This window comes from Lampetra planeri, chromosome 2 (assembly GCF_965212315.1).
Source record: "Lampetra planeri chromosome 2, kcLamPlan1.2.h2, whole genome shotgun sequence".
Lineage (NCBI taxonomy): Eukaryota > Metazoa > Chordata > Hyperoartia > Petromyzontiformes > Petromyzontidae > Lampetra > Lampetra planeri.
In genome coordinates, this window is record NC_136108.1 from 26,715,380 (window position 1) to 26,732,833 (window position 17,454).

The 17,454-nt window shown below is 43.7% G+C and overlaps 1 long non-coding RNA gene across 1 annotated transcript in view; it reads right to left on the reverse strand.

The window, feature by feature from the left end:
• Positions 1-12,211: 12,211 nt before the first annotated feature.
• Positions 12,212-17,454, reverse strand: part of LOC144730806 (uncharacterized) — an 82,185-nt gene continuing 76,942 nt past the window's right edge. The window contains exon 3 of the long non-coding RNA XR_013587853.1: positions 12,212-13,455. This is a non-coding gene — a long non-coding RNA (uncharacterized LOC144730806). The remainder of the gene's footprint in view (positions 13,456-17,454) is intronic.

Sequence of the window (17,454 nt, forward strand, 5' to 3'; positions counted from 1 at the left end):
CATCTTCATGGAACAAAAGGGCAGGGTTTGTTTTGCAACCAACTTAGCATTTTCAAACTCGTGAGAGTATAGATCTTTCTTTCTAATTAACACAGTGATACAATGTGTAGAAAAGCATAAAGGAGACCATGGAGGGATCGGATGTTAAACCATTTTTCTTGTAGAGAGAGGGTCATGAGAGTGGTACGGACAGACAGGTTCGCAGATCACAAGAATTCGGTATCATTTATGATCAAAATAAAATCAACGTTTTTAGACAATACACATCAAATTAGGTTCAAGGCCTCAAGCGACAGCAACAACAAATGCAATGCTGTCTGATACTTGAAGTGAAAATAATGTCAATCTGACGAAATGTATATCATTTGGAATGTGTTTGGTAATTGTATAGCGCAGATTTATAAAAAAAAATGCTCGTAAAAACAATTGCTTTCTTGTGCATCGTCACTGCATGAAGGCACGCATCTCGCTTCAGGTTATGCCGTCAACTCTTCTACAAAAGTGCCACACTGTAGACGTTTCTCTCTTTTTACTCGGCTATGTTTCTACGTCAATGTAATAACTGCATAACACATTCATAATCGTGTAGATGAGGTGAGATAAATAAACGGACGCAAGATTAAACAAAAGGGTTCAGGGCAAAGGTTAATTGGCAGAGGATGAGATGCTTAACGTTAATGGCGTGTTTATCCGTGCAATTGATTTGACTCGACTTCACCGGAATATCCTGAAAACAGACGCAACTGTCCTGAACAGCTTTAATGGTGTGGGGGGGGTCACACGTTTCTTTGTTTGGGGTTGCGCATCTCCCCACGCACATTCGCACGTATTTATAGCAAATATCTACGATAGACCACTTGCAGGTCTGCACGGATAATGTGTTTCCCGTATTGCGGCAGCTGTGGCATTGTTTGTCTGCACCGTGCCTTTACAACCATGCATCATACATCACAAACGTGGGATTTAATGTTAAAGTATTACAAAAATGGAACACATCGTTTTGCTACTTGGCCACATATATCATATGCATTTCTTGTGGCATATATATATCAGCAAACTGATGGAGAATGTTTTCAATGTGAGACATTTGAAGATGATAGTGTCACCTCTAGAGGACCACTGCAAGAAGGCAAGGGGAAGCCACCGCAACCATTAATGTCAGTTTGCATGCCTTGATCTTGTTCATTGTCACACATATGGCCACCACAGCAGCTGACCGAACTTTAACAATTCACCTCACATGGTGGAATGGGACACAAGAGAGCGGGAAGACAACTTTTTTCCACTTGTCCGACGAGATCCGTGATGAAAAAAAACAGCTTCATAGCTCATCCGATCCTTCCAGTCTAAATAAAGATTCGGATTCTGAAATGTGTAATTCAGCATGCAGAGCACTGCCCTAGTGGAGTGGGTGAGGAAAGGTGTCAAGGGAAATTCCAAGATATTCATTGCGCAATCGTGCATGCTCAGCTTGCTGACAAAAGTTTTTAAAATTCCACAAGGCACCGCTGCCTCATTTGATATTGCCGAGGTAAAATGGTTCGCGCACAGGTAAAGTGTGAGTACTCCCACCTCTTCTAGGACATCTGGCCAGTGTGAAAGAGTAGGCCAAAAGACCCTCTAAAGGGGCTATCTAGATCTCTCTCTCTTGCGGAGGTCCTTCCGCTAGCAGTGACATGCGTGAGTAAATGCAGAGCTGCACCTTTGCCTTTTTGAAATACCAAAAAAAAGTGCTTAAACATTTCACTACTGCTCAAGCCACACTACAATAAATGGGCCCGTATTTTGGATATCTGTCAAACTCTTCACCTTGTGTTGTTATTCTGTTTCAAATATTTCAATTGCAGGGAAACCCTGCCCAACGCGGCTTCAATCCAACACATGTTTCGGCTCCTCACAGTGTTTCCGAATGAGATCTCTTTTCCAGAACACGAGGGGCTTGGCTGCTAATATTCTCATCTCCTGGTCGGTATAGTAGTGCCGTTAAAGTGCTGCATCCGTTGGAAGGCGGTGAATGAGTTGACCGTGAGAGTGAATAACTTACCATATGTGTTTTTGCGTGTGATAATGTAACATTCAACGCGTGCCACAGGCACATTCACATATTGCCGCACGCATCTAGCCGTCCAATCGTTGAAGACGTTAGTCGCACGGACGCCTAAATGGCAAAATCATTAATGTTCAATTGACAGCGAGGGGCGAGCATTGGGCCTGAGAATTCGGTGTCAGAGGGCGAGCATTGGGCGTGAGTGCCGTGGTGTGGGAACAGTAATGGGTTTTTGTTGTGTTGAGGTGAAATTGAAAAATAAAGATTGTACACTACACACACAAAACATCGAGAGCGAATCAGAATAATTTAGTGCAATAACAAGGGCGGAAATCTCGTGGAATTAGTTAAACAAATAGGGCGGGTGTGATGATGTCGGACCCCAGGAACGCAACCCTATTTTTCCCATAAGGTATATTATTTGTCTAACGCGATCTTGTCTGACACGCCATTTTCCAGGAACATTAACCTCCGCGTTAGGCGTGGTCTGCCTGTAATGTAGTTAGATAAGCAGACAAGGGTATTTTTGAACAAGTAAAAATAAAATAAACTATTTAGATTCATTATCTTATGAGCCCTGTAGACCAACGATTCCCATCAACATTTGTTGAGCCTGAAAATGTTGGATCGGTTTTGACTTCCACGTCTCATCAGCAGTGAAGCCTGTAACTGCTGCGCTGTTTGCAGGCCAGACTCGATTGATGAGACGTATATGGTCCAGATGTCGGTTGTTTAAAAATGCTACGGGGAAATATTCCTACACAAGTCCCATTTGTTAGAGACGTAAAATTGTATTTTCTTTTATTGGTGCTCGCTGAAACTAAATGTTGCATGTTTAGGATATGATTACCTCAAATCCACGATTACACTACACGGAATCAAATAGTGCACACAATTATGTTTACTTTCTTTACAGAATACTTCTGCCTAAACTCAATCTGACGGTTATTTCATTTCAACATATTAATAGGAAAGCACAGATGCATCACCGCTTAAATTAATTAAACACCCCACGGTGCCTGTTACGTAACTTTTAAATTATAAAGTTATGCAAATCACACGAAAAGTCACAATTAACTCTGCTGTAATTGCCGCCTTCATGCAGGTTTATGCCAATCACATGGCCCTCCGTTTAACCATGCAGAGGCAAATTGAGGTCAAGCACGTGTTTCTTTTTTGCCATAAAGATTTGGCAGTTGGTATTTACGCAGGGATGTGTTACAATTTAGCGGTGGATCATTTCCACATTTGTGGTTTAGGCTATGACAACAGCACACAGTGGTCTATTTGTGTGACATGTCACAAAGTCTTTAATGTTGACTTGGAGATAGCGTGCATTTGCATTTTTGCTTCAGATACGACCGGGCCAATGCAATGTATAATTCCGCCGTTGAACTGACGACTGTCGACACGGCTTCCCTTCATGATATGATTGCGTTCACGTGTGCTCGTGCTTTAACTTTACAGCCAATTTGTATCCTGCCACCTCGCTTCTAGCTGACACGTATGGTACATTTTGCAATGTGAACTGCAAGAACCTAATCCAAGCGGGCAAATGCAGCCAAACTTTACCTAGGATGAGTTTTTTTTGTTACGATTGCAAAGAACAACCCAGCGCACTTTCCAGAAAGCAACGATGTGGCTTTCATTATGCGCACAGATAAAGATCACCCGTATAGCCTTAACGGACTGTTGGGGCAAGTGCTGTTAGCGAGCACATATGAAGGCCGATACGGCACACGAGGGGGTGGGTGGCCAGTACCACACCCGGTCACCTTTGTCTCCCTAGTGGCGATGTTTACACACCGTACTAGGTTCTCATTTGAGGCTGAGTCGACCTAGATGATCGTCACTGATGTTGGCCGTGAGTGGGAATCGAACTCGTGTCGTTGTGCAGCGAGCGAACCGCCACGCCACCGCTCCCCAACTCACACACGCACGCGCAGCCACATCTGTAATCATCGTTTTTTTCATTGGCAAACAAAGAATACTAATTAAGTGTAAAGATAAAGGATATGCAATTAGAGGGCACTTAAATTACACACTTTCAGCCGTAATGACGGAAAGGGTTGCAGCTGTTGCACGCTGGCATCAATCGGTTCAATGCGCAAGGAGAGGGCGGGGGTTACCAACCTTTCATTGCATCCGAGCTAAAGTGTCACCAACCACACACGTGAAGTTTATTTAAAAAGCAGGTGAGAAGCTCATTCAGACAAATGTGTCGCTTGCAAAGGGAGTCCTGTGTTCCAACCTCAAGGCAAACCGCACAAAACCCAACCCAGTGTGGGGGAAATGAGCAATTGAAAATTAAAAGGCTAATTAAAAAAAAAATAAACAATTGAAATAATATGTACAAGGAACTATTACAAAAAAATGTTTTATCACCCCACATCTCACGCGAATATATTTCAAACGGTTCGTGATCTCATCTCTCGCCGGCCCTGCAAGCCACTTCAAAGAGTCCATTGGCAACAGACAGCACGGACAGCATGTTGAAGACTGTAAATACAAGTGCGTAGTTGTACTCAAAATGAACCGTACCTATTTTTGGTTTCCAACAGAATGCGCTCCTCCCCATCGCCATCCACGTGACACTTTTATTAATTCCTGTGTTGGGTGGATGAGGGTTCGCGACACACACGACTTATCCCACCTTAAACCAATTATGAATCCTATTATAATCATGTTTTAAATAGGACGGCGCTGATTTAATATGGACATGGGATTCGCTCAAACATGCGTGGTCTTGGAGGGGTGGTAAAACAGAATAAGGATAGAATTGAGGTAACAATGTGCCATTGGGTTTTAACAAGGACCTTATAATTATCGATTACTCGTTGGTTGTTTCGGTAACTCACACAGAGACAAACAGAGAGAGACACACACACATAGGTACACAGAAAGACAACGTCTCTGTGTCGAGGCCTTAAGTCTCTCTCTCTCTGCTTGTGTGTCTGTCTGTGTGTCTCCGTGTCTATGTTTTGTCTCTTTCTCAAATTTAGCAATTTTTGGAAGAACGTAATCAACCAGGTGGGGTGTTGACTGTTTTGTTGGCCGACTCTCTGTGTTGTATTGCATTCTATTTCCAAGTTTGCTATGTTTGTTTTCTCATTCATATGTACCTGATGATGGTTGCTTGGGTAGCAATCGAAAAATCGTATTCTATTAGTATTTAATTTAATTTATTTATACGTGACTTTACCGAAATAACCAAAGAGTAATTCCTGCAGTCACGAAAGCTTCGAAAATATCGATTATTTCGTTGGTTTTGCAGGGTCTGATGGGGGTTAGATGGAGGGAAAAGTAGTTTCGTCGACTTGGTCTGGTTAATGAACAGTTTAATCCATGGCCTAACTTCTGAGGCTTGTCTCTGAAATGTGCGCATTGCGCTTTACAATCAAGTGTGCGATCAGGGTAGTTGGCTGCTGCTATACATTTCCACACAGCGATAAGCCACGACGTTGAGCTGTCATTTGTGATGGCCAGGTCGTTTCTGGAAAAAAGAGCTACAGAGCTCAGTGGGCCTTAGCTGGTAATATAAAAATAGTAACAATGGGGACTTTACGAACCACACCCACATTATGTCGTGCTAGATTAATAAGACTTTCTCATTTGAAAGCTAATTGCCTTAATAACTGATGTTTGTGTTTAGTCTGTTGTCCTTTTCCCACGCCTCCAATTAGCACGGTTGGCTATGTACGGTGCAAAAGAAGTTCAACATGCATACATACAACTCTGCAACGATAAATTATTACCCTCAGCTTAGCTAGGTGTGCGCTCGACATTCTGTCATTTGCAAGGACAATATTAGAAACCTTGGTTCATCGTGTTAAGTAAAAAAAATATACAAGATATCTTGTCATGAGCAGTCATACCAGCTGCGATATTGATCGCCGTAGTCGCAGTAGATTTAGAAAAATATATTGATGGGGGAAGTATTATATGTGGTCGTGATGTCAATAGTGTATTGTAGATACATTACGTTTTTATCATTCGAATACATGGGCGTATAATTAGAGAATACATATAGACTGTCTGTATTACTGTCGTGTAGAATTGTATAAACATGTAACTTAGTTGAATAATATTCCGCAGCGTTATGCATGTCAATGACAGAATGAAAGGGTTATGACGCTACACTGCTACGTTCTCGTGAATTGACTAATCTCCACGTTGACGCCAAAAAGCATCTGCTTTGCTGTTTGCTCTGCAGTTGTATTGGCAAGCTTTCTAAATCTGGCCACAATTGAATTATGTTAATCATGTATGCAGGGAAAGTAGGGCAATAATGCAACTGGCAGCACAAATTGCTTTGGGGCACATTGTGAACTTGCCTTCATCACTGTCCTAAGGCGAAGCAAATCAAGCCGTAATGGACTTACTGTGTGTTATATCAGCCGTTCTCAAGTTCTCATTAAGTGACGGCACTAAAGTGAGCGGGCCAAGATTACTTATATAGAGGAGTATGGTGAGTAAGCGGCCGTCCATAAATGACGTCACGCACCTGGGGGGGGGGGTCAGACATTTGTGACGATGTGTGACGAAGGGGGGGGGGGGTTTGAGAAATGTGACGCCACATCAAAATGCGTAACTTTACATAAATATAGACAACACGTTCTACTTAATTAAATAGACTTTTTAATAAAGGTTTTCTCCTACAACATCAGAGTGCAGCGCCACATTAAGTACGCACTACAATGACAATAGTTTGAAGCGATTTGAAGCATGTTTAATTTTATTGGGGGGTGGGGGGGCAGAGCTTTGTGACGTCATATTTGTGGGGGGGGGGTCTGACTTTTTGTGACGTCGTGTGACGAAGGGGGGGGGGGGGTCAAAAATCGTCCAAAATAGCGTGACGTCATTTATGGACGGCCCCTAACGAACAGAAGGAGGTGCGAGCGGGTTGACAGTCAAGGATGACGTCACGGGTGGTGCAAGAGGCACCTTCAGGAACAAGGGCGGGTCCGAGCTGGGGGGAGGAGCCGCCCATAGGGTTCTTAAAAGGGACCCCCCCCCCCCTCCTCGTCGCGGAGCGGTGTTGGCTGAACCCCCGCTCCAGGCAGACGAGTGAGAGAGCCCAAGGTGTAGCCGAGGGTAGGACCCAAATAGTATTCAGTGTCCGAGGTAAAGGACCGAGAGAGAGTGCACCTACACTGGTGTGAGTGTAGGATGCCGAGTGTGTGAGAGTGTTTTAATTAACGGCAACAGCCCTTATAGTATTCCCCGTCTCCCCGTGGTTTTACTGCACAACACTTACATCAATTCTTCACTGCTGCTACATTGTACCACCGCTATAATGTAATCATTGTCACTTTAACATGTTTATGTTGGAGAGAAAATTCTGGAATAATATTTTACAACGCCGTGGAAAGTGCTCTTATAGCAGATCACAAAGTTTGCATTCCAGCCAGTGCTGGAAAAATGATGAGCGTGCAGTCTAATGATGTTTAAGATAGACCCTGAAGAATATATGACGAAGTCCTTTGATGTCACTTCTGGGCAATTCTACAATGTGAAATGTTGTAGGGAGTTCTGGAATTGTAAATATGTGTCTAATGTGTGTCTAAACACTGCTCGATATAACTCATGAAATATGGCAACAGTAACTGACTTACAAACATTGAGGATGGAAGTATTACTTTGCATTTGCCTAGATTATTTCAGTAAGAAATCCACAGCTTACACTTCATTTCAGACTAAGGCAAGGGCTCAATCCTTCCTCACATCTTACCGTCCAGAAAATGTGCACTGAGTGTACACAATAAATCATGGTTGAGAATGTTATGATAATGTCAGTTGTCTATTGTTTCAGTCCCACTTCATATGAAGCCAGTGACAATGTAATGGATTTATTGCACAGCACTGTGGCGGATAAATTACAGTGATGCTCACGCTGTGGTAACACGATGCCCTTCTGTGATGGTACAGAGCCCAGCAAAGACTTTGTCCGATCACGATGATGGTGATGAGGATGATGTTGCCGACTCTGATGATGAATTACACCCATGTACTTGTTTTGAGTTCGTCGGACAAGTTTCATAAACATACGTGACCTGCTGGCTGCATTCCACATTTGTGTCAACAAGCATTAACTTGGCGGCATTGTGTACATTATGTACGTACGTTGAACTTCTTTTGCACCGCACGTAGCCAGCCGTGCTTATCGGAGGTGTGGGAAAGTGTGACAGCCAGTGGGCCAGTTTAAATAGCGATTCGAATGGGTTGTGGACAAACGCAATTGCTTGACGGACAGCATTTCGACAGATGCGGTGGCTGGGCTGGGTTGAGGTTGGTAGTGTTCGAAGGACGTTGGCATGTAAACAAATTAAACGTAGAAAATGGAAACAATATCACGGGACCTTTTTTCCAGTACAAAAGTATGAAAAATAAGAATAGGTTATACCCTTTCTGGCCCAATATATGCATTGTCCTTAACACCGTTTGAGACGAGGCTCAAGAGAAAGCTGTCTCTGGTGTGGACCAATCAGTTTCAAGGATAATGCATATATTATCAGAGTATCTTTTTGTTTACATTCTGACCACAAGCTTTATGGTTAATGCAGACATGATTCCTTGTAAAAGGTTTCAGTTTGGTGTTTTAACATCTTAACACCTGTTTTGTTGCCAGAAAAAAAGAGGAAAACATTATCAAAATAGATATATTTTGCAAGGAATCATGTCTGCATTAACCACACGTATTTGTGGTGAACATGCAAACACACATGCTGGTGTAGGTCAATCAGTTTTTAAGACAATGAATATATAATTATCAGAGCATGTTTGTTTGCATGTTCACCACAAGTGGTTAATCCAGACCTGATTCGTTGCAAAAGGTATCTATTCAGTGTTTGAACATCTTAACACCTGTTTTATAGCCAGAAAGAGTAACACCCATTCATATTTCTGTTTCATTGCCAGAAAGGGTAAAACCTGTTCTTATTTCTCATAAAAAAAATAAGTTCTAAAGAAATTAGTTTTCAATATAGATTTAAAAGTCCATAGCTGTACCATACGAAGGATAATGGTCATTCCTTTATAAGTTTTTTTTTCTCTCCAATTTTCCCTCTTCAATACGACCACACAATGGAACTTGGAATTCCTACAATCTCTACCCTCGATTCACCATTGAATTCCTAGAATCGATACCAATTCCTAGAATTCCCACCACTGCCTAAGCGCTGTGAACTCGAGATGCACTTCGCCTAATAGCAATGTCCCATTTGAGCAGGATATCAACTGGACTTTTTTGTTGACCAAGAGAAAATTAAAACCGTGTTTTGCTCGGCGATGTAACGTCGAGTGCGATGTCACAACACCACGTGCACTGAGACGTACGCACGGCCACCTGCATGTGCCGATCGCCTTTCTTGCCAACCAACTTGCCAGAAATGTGTGAGAGATTATTTATTAGTGATGGTGCTTCCTCCTCTCGCCCCATCTCTCCCTTCCACGTCTCCCATTCGTAATCCGGTCGTAACCTCCCCATTTTAACCGGTAGCCCATTTTCAGATGTATAATATTCCGTTTAGATGCTCTACAAATACACATTTATGTTGTATGTAAATAACTTGAAAATCCATAACAATATAACATTGGATATGCACTCTAACTCGGGCACCTAATAGCTTTCCTCATGAATTATGCTGCAAAGTGTTTGTATGTATGTATGTGTAGTGGCATTGATTGAGTCACTGTAGCGCTTGTCGCTGGGAGATTGGTAGACGGTGCGATTGGAGGTAGCAGCCCGTTCTACCAGTTGGATCTGTGGGCGAGGCATGGAGCCTTCTGGGGGATCCAGAGGGATGCGGGGCCGAGGGCGGAGCCTGGCCACGCTGGGGAGGATAAAAGGCGAGCTCCGACTCACAGTCGGGGCTGCTGTCATCTGGAGTGGAACTCGTCGTGCTGCCGTCATTGTGGTCTTCGCCCTCTTCAAGCTGTGGGTCTGGCAGCGTGTTGGCTGTCCTGACCCGGTGTGTAGTTATCCCCAATGGCTGTGAAGGCCGGAATAAACAAGAGCGAGTGCCTCCTACTAGTGTCTCTGAATTAGTACACTACATATGTATGTTGAACTTCTTTCGCACCGTACGCCGCCAACTGTGATAATTGGAGGTGCGGGGGTAGGGGACAACAAACTAAACACAAAAAGCAGTCCTAATGAAATTCGTTCTCAACCTGGATATATAATTGTACAGGTCCAGTGGCTTCCTAATAAATGCAATGTACACTTTACCACAGCAACGCCGCTTTTAATTCTCCATAGAAGTTGCACGGACATTGAACCGCGGATACCAGGCAAGCTGGCTCCGTGGGCGAGCATGCTGCCCACTCACTATTCACCCCCCTCTCATTCTTCTTGTAAACAATGGCTATAACCGTTTTCTTCGCTGCGCTCTTTTAATGAGATTTCGAGCGTCAATGTCGACAATGTCCACACGGCACTGTCGCGTCCAACGAGAGGAGTCACGGTTGGACGGCTTGCGAGTTCAAATCCCTCTGTTAGTGGACAGCTGAGCCCATCATCCCTCCAGGGTTGCTACATGAAGTACCACTGAGTGAAACGTGAACAGCGGTTGCCGTACGAATAGACTGGCACGTGTCGTGTGAATGTGACATTTTCAGTACCGGCTTTGCTTGATGGAGTAATCTACGGCAGCGTTCAGATGCAAAGGTTGCTGTGATTGATACACAGTTATAATGAAGCATGGCAAAAAAGGAAATCGGAGTACCCAAACATTAGTGTTTAAAGAATTACTCCAGCAGTGGGTGCATCGATGATGGTCTAGATATCCAACGACAGTACCTGTCCCTTCTTTGTCCAAATATAGAAAGGCATTTTGGTGTGAGTTCCAATATCTGTGCGTCTCGTGCCACTCACGCACACGGCATTCTCCGGTAACTCTGATATCCTCCAATATGTCAAAGTGCTCGTTCGTGACATTACCCAGCATCCCAATGGCGCCTCTCCTGGACAGTCTCACGGCTCTTTGAAGCTTTGCTGGATAGATAATTGGCATTGTTATTATTATTATACTCTTTGGTTCTTTTGGTAAAGTCACGTAGGTAGAAAATGAAATAAAATAAAAAATAATTTATTTTATTTTTCTACCTATGTGGCTTTACCGAAAGAACCAAAGAGTATGGATTCCTGCAGTCACGAAAGCCTCAAATCAAGATTATTATTATAGCCACCTAGCTGAGTGTGATCAAAGTATATTGTCCAGTTGGATCGTGTTTACCATTAGTAAAACACGCATTGGATGCTCTGGTGAAATGCTTATGTTGGTGAGTGAACTGAAAATGGAATGATGATGATTATTAAGTAAACATTGAGTACTTGGATAAACCCACTCATATAAGGGGTTAGACATCAGATTTGGCAGGAGAACCTCTGTTCACGGCCACCCCTGTTAACGACTAATCACTTAACGACGGGCCTCCATACAGCCCAATGTGTAGTGTATAGTAGTAGTGTATATAGTAGTGTATAGTGTAGTGTATAGTAGTGTAGTGCTTCCATAGAGCCCAATGTGTTCGCTTACCGACCATTACCCTGTTAATGACGGGCTGTTGTAGGTACAGTAAATATGAATTAATGCATTGATTAGCCACGTTTCTTCTTAATACCATGTGTTTATAATGTTGTTAGTATCTGTATGTATTAATATACATTGTTTAAATATTACAAAGTACGTTTTGTCGGCGAAAAGGGGTAACTTGCAATGCCATCAGAGCTAATTAAGCCTTGAACGAGTATTTATTTTACTCGTTTAACGACCGGTTTCGTTGAAGCAATTTCGGTCGCTAAGAGCGATCCTACTAATTGGTAATAAACCTACTTACTGTGCTGTACCGTTAATAAATCACAATTGCTGGGTGCCTCGTGCAATGGTGGTCCACCGACCCTGCTTGTACATCGCTGTATTCCGTTGCAGGCGAGCGCCGTTTAATTCGCACACCATTTTTTAGTTTTCGAATGCGAGCGCCTGACTTTAATTCGGTGCGATAGATGCGTCGCGTTCGCGGTGGTACAGAGGAGCGCTCTTCCAACACACGCGTGTGCCATCATGAGACCGTGTGGGTACTCGGGCGACGTTTTTCCCAGCCTTTTTAGCTTCAAGTGGCTCTTGTTTTGCCGTCGTGGAGACATATGACGAGCGGCAGTTGTATTATATGCACACTGTATTTAATATTAATGATCTCAATATAAATGGAATGCATGCAAAATTAGGCCGGCAGTCGTAAACCATATAGTTGTCTCCTTTTATGATGCTAAACCGGCCTTCTATGCAATGACCTTTACCGAAAATAAATAATTGTCTTTTTATCGCCTCCTATTTGCATCACATACCCCTCCCCGTAATCATTTACAATGTGTTATTTTAACGAATGGAAATACAATGAGATGCAAAAGCTGCGCTACAACAACCGTATCCTCTTGAACATTTTTAATAGGACATTTTTGTCGTTATTGAGAGCGTGGGTGCTTTAAGGAAAACATTGCAGAATAACAGCAACACCCAAAAAAAGCAAGCCACACTATCCACACTGCTGCAAAGCCCATGTAGACATGTGTGGGTAAAATTGCTCGGAGATGCTTTTGTGGCAGTGTGTTCTGGTGGTCAAAATGCACACACAGCACACACTCTCTCTCTCTCTACTCCTCTACAGTTTGGGTGGCGTTGATAGCTTTGCGCCTGTTATTGCACGGATATCGGGGAATTAAACAGCGGTACCGCCTGCACGTAAAGCGGACGTCTAACAAATATGTCGGCAATATAAAAAAAAATTGCGTACAATTATCATCCCAAAATCCGACAATTTCAAAATCACCCGCAATTAAAATAATGTCATACTACATACACAACTGCAGTAACCTATATTTCGTACACACATTGCCATTCTCAGTGTGCTTTGACCGGATTAAATAAAATACGTTCAGTTCAGCGCAACGGAAATTTTAATGTTGAAGATATCTTAAAATGTCGCCTTATATTAAAGTAAAGAATACAAAGTATTTTTCTTTTTGCAACCGTATTCGGGGTTAAGTAAAGCAGGCAGCTTCATTGCACAGACGCTGCGCATTTCCGCTGGAAACTCAATTTAAATGAGCAGCTTTACAAGCACAGATGTCTGGGGCATCCCCAGAGGAGAGTTATGCTTGGATGAGATGGCAGCAAAGAGAGAAGGGATGGGGGACAAGAGGGGTAGACGGAGAGGGGGGGTCTGTATGCCAGCTTCATGAAAGACAGGAGAAATGGAGCTTCATGCAAAATATGCACTTGGTAGTTGAAGGCTGACTTCCTAGAGTAGGGTCGGCAGACTTCAGCTGGATTGGAGTGAAGCGAGTGTGCTGCGCGTGCTTGTCAGGGATGCAGCGGATGTTGAGGCTTCAGTGGCGGGGGCATGGGCTGGGAGAGGAGAGAGAAAGGAGAGCGATGAACAGAACCACAGGACAATATTTTGAGCGACAATCAGCCGAAAATCGATAGCCATATCGGACAAGGGAGAAGGCGTATAACGACTCGAGGGGCATTCGTTATGATTTCTGCTGAAACAAAAACAAGATACACCTTTGATGAATTCTTCGAAATCCTGCGTTTTGTGTGTAATCGAAAGTTAAATATATACACGAATAACCGTATTAAAATCATGAAGGCGATAGTGGTGAATTTTTTGTATTATAAATAATGAATGATGTTTATGCAATGACAGAGAGGCTGGCTCGATGCTGTCTTTACCATTGGCACATTTCACTGGGGTGTTTTTTTTCTTCCCGTGCCACAGTTTGGGGGCAAATCAGCAGGAGGCAGGCTGCCTGACCTCATGCCCGTCGTGTGGGTACGCGGCTGAAAGCCTCATTATGCCCGTGGCAACTGTCTTAGCCTCCCCGCATCCACGGCATGCGTCCGCTTCGCCGCCGCCGCTACCCCAGCCCCGCCGCTTCTCCCCTATTGTCGCCCCATAATGTACCCTTTCATTTCATTAACTCTGGCCGGTGATGGATGACAAGTGTGCGGAGTGGCTCCTCCTGACTGCCCCGGCCGTGACAGCCCACAGCAGATGGTAGATTAATGCTCCACTCGCTCACGCAGGCTCCCTCTCCCAAACCCAAACCAAAGCACCCACCCCACCTCCCCAAGCGCTGCTTCTTTTCGTCCGTGGCATCTCCTCGCACTGCCCGTTCTCTAAGCGTCCCCTCTCTCTCTCTCTATCGTAAGCCCGCCCCAACCAATGGCACAAAAAAAACCCACACTCACCGGGGCTGCAGCTTTTTAATATGGAAATGAAGTGTTAATATGCTTCTATTGATGGAAAATGAGCTGCCGTCCAGAATGCGGGATGATGGGCATGCAGTGCGGAGTAAATTAGATCCCGTGGCAACATCCAGCGAAGGGGAGGACGACTTTTGACGGTCAACCCCCTTCAGAGATAGCGTCTGCGCTCTTGCTCAGAATGCTAACCTGCATATTCCTGACAAGTGGAAGATACTCGGTCGGATGAAACGTTGACGACTCTTCAATTCAGCTCAGCCTCTGGTAATATAAACCGTTTGGTAAATTGCACGCTTGTAGATTCAACTAAAGTATTGCATGTATTGTGTTTTTTTTAGGGGGGCGGGGGGGGGGTGTAAGTTAGTGAGCAGTTTATATAAAGCAAATATAAATGACGCTGCTAACAAATGAGCAGATGAGCATGTAATGTTGCGGACGCACTGCATACCTCCCTGCCAAGAATGTCTTTTGGTTGTGGTTGGTTACATTTATAATGCACATTTAAATTTTTCAGTAATTTGCTTTTTCTTATGCAGTATGCAGGCCAAATTCTAGGATATAAATATATATCGCACGTCACTCACTGAACTGCTCACCCCAGGCACATGTCCAGTTTGCATGTCTGCATGTGAGCGTTCCTAGACGAGTAAATATCATTTTGTGCCCACATCTACAGCCTGGGCATAGGGTGACGAACAGCATATTTCATTTAGGCGTTCGGAATCCAGACCTTTAGCTGCAGAAGCAATAATTTCACTCTGTCCCTGTGCATTCTCTGAACATTCTGGCATTCTGGGAGTAGAATGTAACCAATTTAAAAACAGCAGTTTTAAAACGCATTCCTTTTTATAGTCATTGATTTTGTGCAGAGCCCATGCTTTCAGAAGTCAAAGAGTCCCGCGCCTCAGAGGAGCGCGATGTAGCGGTCGGTTATGTCTGTTGGTGACCACGGGCCATTTCATGGAAATTCCACATTTTTGTGTTGGGGCTTGAATATTTGATTGGCTAAATTGACTCTTGACCAGAATGTGAGTTCGCAGCCCGCTGTGCCACCTGGCCAGATGCATTTACCCTCAATTTTGGTTAAACCAAATAATAATTGCATTTATACCTTAAATGTGGTATTGCTGGTGTAGTCTCAGCAGATTTATTTGGACATAAACCCATTGAGCCACAAATCAACCTCTGCTACAAACATACGTCGATCAACGCAGATGATGCAGAACGAGGGCTTTATTTATTTAAAATATTTATATAAAATAAATAAACATTTTTTTATTAATGATACTGTGTGACATGTCATTACCTTCTCCCTGTGTATCCACTGGTCTCAGCTGCTCTGCCTATGTGTTTAGTTAAACTGTAACAAATTGAGTCATTTGAAAGAGCCTTCTCTGCCACGTGTCAAAAGGAAAGTCGCATCATTCCCAGTGTTCTGACCATGAAGACAAATTTACTGATCCACTCAGAAAAATAACCCACGGGGTGAGACAGCTCCAGATGCAGACCCTCAGGCTATCAGCCTTCCCCAAGGGATTTGTGGCTATAGCATTTCTTGACACCCTTGGCCTTCGGGAACATTGGAACCCATGGTTATAGCTATTGAAATATAATTCTGCGCACGGCGATGCATAAACCCGTACCTGTGCGAGCAGCTCCTTAAAATAACAGCGATACATTTACCAACAATTACGCGATCAAAATGCTGCTGGCAGCCACTCTGCCAGGTACACATTGGAATCGAAACACGTGCCAGGGAAAACAAAGTTTACAAAGCCCCGCGTGCGATAATGTAAGACAGTCGATGCCAGACCTGAAAATAATGGTTGCTCGCGTGAAAATCTGGGTCAGTTGCAGGCCAACTCAACATTTATAGCGGCTTTTCCAATGCACTCTTTTCCAAGAATTGAAAGCACGGAGCCAAACTTGTTAGTATCCATTACCGTTTAAAACTGTGATTGGATTCCTTATTTATTTTACTAATTATGCTCCCCCCACCCCACCCCCCAAGTGTTGTAATGTATTCATTACAACACGCGACCACGAATGAGGAATAGACTGCACCCGACACAAAGAATGACGGATTCCCTGCCCAGGTGAAACGTCTCTAGCTGAGATTGTGACAACTGAGCGGTGGTGAATTAAATACGTAGATATAGAAGATGTACACACGACGTACGTACATACATACCGGAATGACTATGTGCGTACAGAAAATCAAAGCGTGTCTTAGGGTCCCGGTCAAGATTCTCCTTGAGTTAAACAGAAGCGGGCAATGGCAGCCCAGATTTCACAGGTTCCTCCAAACACGTTTGTCCATTCTGGCGATCTTCCACAGCAGGCAGCATTGTTGGAAGTTCATAAGCGACCCACCGCGCGAACACACCTGGGATATGAAGGCGAACACAACTATTAATGGCGCGTCAACGGCATCACGTGACCAGTGAAGAAATAACCCTTGTGCTGCTCCATTTCGGTGGCAGAGGTCATGACTTGTCATGTGAGGCCACTGGATTATAGTGACTGGATAGCATTTACGCTTGCAATTTTTTCATCTGTTATGCCCAGAGGCTATATTGAATATTTTTATGTTGTACTGTATGTATAGGAAGAATGAACGTAGTCGTACAAATACAAGGCCGCAGTTACCTTGCTTTGCCACGTGCCATCAGTGTAAGAAGGCGAAGGAGACTGTGAAAGTCAAGGGCATTTTAATCCCGTTTCCCAGGTGCCACGCAACCAGCAAAAATGCTTCACAGAGACACGCGGACCCTTACAGGAATGCTTACGTCCTTGCAAAGTCATTTCTGAAAAACACTAAGCCATTTTAATATCCCATCGATCGATTGATCAGCTTACGCGCAGAATCATAATCTTTATATAGATTGAAGGAGGAATACGATGAGCTATGAAGCTCTTTTTTCACAAATGTAGAGTCGGGGCAGGTCGGCAAATGACACCGACAAACGCACAAACTTGCACACGATCGAAATTAGTGTTTTTGTAAAGATTGTACATGCGTGAATATGTATGTGCTTTTACGTGCTAAATGCCTTTGGGATAGGAAGTCCAAAACGTCTACTGGTCATGTACTACATGACTTCGTATAGTCTGTGGAATACAGCATACGATGAT